A 4,949-nucleotide genomic window follows, 5' to 3' on the forward strand; every position below is an offset into this window, starting at 1 on the left:
CTCCAACTCAGAAAAAAAAAAAAATCTGTTGAAATATTCATGGGCAGTATTCAGGTTTGTTTTTTTGAGCTGGAGTCTCACTCTGTTGCCCAGACTGGCGATCCTTCCGCCCCGGCCTTCTAAGTAGCCAGAACCACAGGCGCATGCTACCACACCCAGCTAATTTTTTATTTATTGTAGAGATGAGGTCTCACCAGTTTGCTAGGTTGAGTCTCAAACCCGCGGGCTCAGGCAATCCACTAGCCTCGGCCTCCCAAAATGCTGGGATTACCGGCTGAGCCACCAAGTTCGGCAGACAGTATACAGATTTACTGAGATTATTTGAATATGGAGGTTTCCCATCAGAAGCTAACTATTTCTTCTTAGGAGATTATGTAGACAAAGGGAAAGCAGTCCTTGGATACCATTTGCTTGCTATTGGCTTACAAAAAATCAAATATCCAGAGAACTTCTTTCTCTTAAGAGGGAACCATGGCTATGCTAGTATCAATCGCATTTATGGATTCTATGATGAATGCAAACGAAGAGTTAGTTAAATTGTGGAGGACCTTCACTGACTGTTTTAACTGTCTGCCCATAGCTGCTATTGTGGATGAGAAGATCTTCTGCAGTCATGGAGGACTGTCACCCAACCTACAGTCAATGGAGCAGATTCGGAGAATCATGCGGCCTACTGACATCCCTGACACAGATTTGCTCTGTGGTTTGCTGTGATCTGACCAGAATAAGGATGTGCAAGGCTGAGAGGAGAACGACCATGGCATTTCCTTCAATTTTGGAGCTGATGTAGTCAGTAAATTTCTAAACCTCCATGATGTAGACTGGATCTGTCAAGTTTACCAGGTGATGGAAGATGGTTATGAATTATTTGCTAAACGACAATTGGTAACCCTATTTCCAACTCCAAATTACTGTGGCGAGTTTGATAATGCTGGTGGAATGGTGAGTGTGGATGGTTTTGATGTGTTTGTTTCAGATATTGAAACCATCTGAAGAGAAAGCTAAGTACCAGTACAGCAGACTGAATTCCAGACGTCTTATCACTTCACCTCAAATAGCTAATTCACCAAAGGTGAAGAAAGGAATTCGATAAAGAAACCATCAGATTTGTTAAGGACATACTTCATAACATATAAGTGTGCACTGTAAAACCATCCAACCATTTGACACCCTTTATGATGTCACACCTTCGACTTAAGGAGATGGGTAAAGGACTTTAACTTTTTTTTTCTAGTGGAAAGATGTGCTCCACTGTATGTAATAAGTATACTCTGCTTCAGTAGTCAACAGGGTTACATCCAAATTCCAAATTGCCCTTGAGAGCTACATCTTCACAATCAGTTTTTAAAGTTGAGAAGCATCCCAGTTAAACTAGATGTGATAGTCACCAGATGAAAGCATGAAGACACATCTGTGTAATGTGGTTTTAGTGTTGCTTTTGTTTAGTTATTTGGGGCTTGTTTTGCTAGAGTAGTGGCAAATATTTTAACTTTTTTCCCCTAAACATTTTAAAAAGTGAAGCATGGGAAGAGCTTTAAAGACACTCACCAGCTATGACTTTCCCTTGCTTACCCACTTATGTTCCTGTGTGATCTAACTACCGAAACTTACTCCTCATTACAGTAAACAGAAGTTTGGAGATTGATCATTTTTAAACCACACAAACTGTTCAATCCAATGACTTTAACCATTCAATTTGACTAGGCAAGTCTTACAGCTTATATTGACTATTTTACTTGATACAGAAATAGATACTGATTTGGACTTGTACACTCTGGTTTATAACTTATTGATGCTCTATTGTGCAGTGTGTTTCATTTAACTTTAAGATAAGGCTCATATAGTGCCATCTAACTAGTTGGTGATGTGATTCTGTGGTACCTTGGCTTTAGATTTTAATTCTCACAAAATACCTTTTGGCATACTTCACTTTCCAGTAACACCCTCACCTGCATTGATTTTGTTTTCTGGGTTTTTTGCTGTTGTTGTTGTTTTGTTTTTAGAACCATTGTACCTTGGAATTCTTTTTTGACAAGCCTTGGAATGCTGGCACTATCTCTTTTTTTTTCCTCCCTTTATACAAAGGATGTATTTAAATGAATATTGGTCTATGGGACATTTTGTCATCTATGGGTATTGGGTGCTTAACTGCCTAATATTGCCATGTGAATGTTGTATATGATTGTAAGGCTTACGTCACTAAGACTGATATTCTGAGTTCTCATAATCAATGGTCATATGATATTGCATAGACATGCTTTGTAGTGAACTATGGTAGCAATAATTTCTGTACATGATCAAAAGTTTATTGCAGTCCTTTTTTCCCCCTTTTTCCCTCTCTATTTTAAGGGTAGTATTAACAAATGGCAAGGAGTAGAAATGCCAACAGAAAGGTTTTAGAAAGAGGACTTGCAGGCACAGCTTTGTGATTCTTTGTATGTGGCACTGTTGAATATGATTCTAAAGCTTTGATTGAACATTGTCACATTTGTGAGCTCCCTAGGGATGGATACCATGTGTACAGTGTCCCTCTGCATGTGCTGCCATGGGTATGAGATTCCTGACCCTCATGTTATTTCTGGAAATGTTCACCGGAGAATTCTGTTAACTCACATCTTATGAATTGGCTCACTGTATTACTGCAAGAAGTATTTGATTTTCAGCACAGTGCAAAAGTTCTTTAAAATGTATGTCTTTTTTTCTCATTCCATTTTGTTTCAAAGCACATTTTGAATGTAGCTTTCTCATTTAGTAAAAGTCGTCTAATTGACATGGGGGGAAAAAAAACCACACTGAGAAACCACCTAACTCCAGTCAGGATGACCATCATCAATAACTCAAAAAACAACAGATGCTGGAGAGGATTTGGGGAAAAGTGAACACTTCTACACTGTTAGTGGAAGTGTAAGCTAACACAACCTCTGGGGAAAACAGTTTGGTAATTGCTATAAGATCTTAAAATTGACCTTCCATATGACCCCACAATCCCCCTACTGGGACTATATCCAGAGGAACTCAAATCACTCTATGGAAAAGATACCTGTACATGTACGTTTATTGCAGCATTGTTCACAATAGCAAAAACATGGAACCAACTGTGCTGCCCATTGAAAGAACACTGGATAAAAAAATGTGGTACATATATACAATGGAATATTACACAGCCATAAAGAAGGGCAAAATTATGAACTTAACAACTTGGATGGACTTAGAGTCTATAAATACTGAGTGATCTCTCTCAGGAACAAAGAACTGAATATCACATATTCTCATTCATAAGTGGATCTTAAACAATTATTTTAATACTATAAGAAGTATTGGCAGTAGTGGGAAACTGCCCCATGGGGAGTGGTTGGGGGAGGTGGGATTGGCAGTAGTGAGAATCTGTGGGGGGGAGGGGCACACCTCACCAACAAAGGTACCTGAATTGTACCCCACATCTTTAAAATAAAAAATAAAATAAAATTCATTACATTTGTTTTGTTGCTTCTTTAAAAAAAATTCCTCTCTTTTTTGCCATCTGAGTTTTAAAGTGAGCATTTCATGATTCAATTTTCTTTTCTCTTTTAGCAAATTAATTATAATTCTTTTCCCCTCCTTTTTAGTGGTTGCCTTAGAATTTACAATATACATTTGCAACTAATCTAAGTCTACTTTCAAATGATAATGTGCCACTTCACCAATAGTACAGGTACTTTATAGCCGAATATTCCCAATTTCTCCCTCTCTTCCCTTAAAACATCGTTAATATTCATTTTACTTATTCATGTCATAATGACCTAATATTACTGCAATTATTAATTTGTATAAACACTTATTTGTTAGATCAATTAAGAATAAGAAAAAAGTTTTATTTTATTTTCATTTATTCCTTCTCTGATGATTCTTTTCTCTATGTATATCTGAGTTCTTGACCTATATCACTTTCCTTCTATCAGGTTGGTACAAACATTATTGTGGTTTTTGCATTAGAAATTCACCATTTGATGTTGGAATACATTCTTAATATTATGTTATACATCATTTTTTTTTTTTTTTTTGAGTTGGAGTCTCACTCTGTCACCCAGACTGGAGTGCAGTGGCCGCTCCCGGCCACCACAGCCTCGACCTGCTGGGCTCCGGTGATCTTTCCGCCTCAGCCTTCCAAGTAGCTGGAACTACAGGTGTGCACTATCATGCCCAGTTGATTTTTGATTTATTGTAGAGGTGAGGTCTCGCCAAGTTGCCGAGGCGGGTCTTGAACCCGTGGGCTCAGGCAATCCACTCACCTCAGCCTCCCAAAGCGCTGAGGATTACAGGCTGAGCCACCGAGCCCGGGAGTTATACATAATTTTAATGCACATTTCTCAGTTTGATATTTTTGCTAATGACTCATTACTTGCTGTTTATTTTATATTTATTTTAGTCAATGGAAATGATGTCATACAAAAATTAATCTGAGTAATTTTCTTATTCAGTTCAAAATGTGTCATAAAGCAGCGGAGACAACTGTAACTTCAACAATGTATTTGGTTCAGGAACTGCTAATGAAGTTATAGTGCAGTGATGGTTTAAGAAATTTTGCAAAGGAGATAAGAGGCTTGAAGATGAGGAGAGTAGTGGCCAGCCATCAGAAGTTGACATCTACCAATTGAGAGCAACCATTGAAGTTGATCCTCTTACACTGACTCGAGAAGTTGCTGAAGAACTCAGTGTCGACCATTCTATGGTTGGTCAGCATTTGAAGCAAAATGGAAAGGTGAAAAGCTCAATAAGTGGGTGTCTCATGAGCTAACTGAAAAATCAAAAACTCGTTGTTTTGAAGTGTCATCTTATCTCATTCTGTGCAATGACAATGAACCATTTCAGTGGTTGGAACAAGAAGAAGCTCCAAAGTCAAAGGCAAACTTGTACCAAAAAGGTCATGGTCACTGTTTGGTGATCTGCTGTTAGTCTGATCCACTACAACT

At 38.2% G+C, this 4,949-nt stretch overlaps 1 pseudogene; it reads left to right on the forward strand.

Annotated features, from left to right (window-relative positions):
* Positions 1 to 1,093, forward strand: part of LOC103253744 — a 1,702-nt pseudogene extending 609 nt beyond the window's left edge.
* Positions 1,094 to 4,949: the final 3,856 nt, after the last annotated feature.

The sequence above is a fragment of the Carlito syrichta genome, unplaced genomic scaffold (assembly GCF_000164805.1).
Source record: "Carlito syrichta isolate Samal-C Ts95f unplaced genomic scaffold, Tarsius_syrichta-2.0.1 Scaffold249948, whole genome shotgun sequence".
In the NCBI taxonomy this organism is placed as follows: domain Eukaryota; kingdom Metazoa; phylum Chordata; class Mammalia; order Primates; family Tarsiidae; genus Carlito; species Carlito syrichta.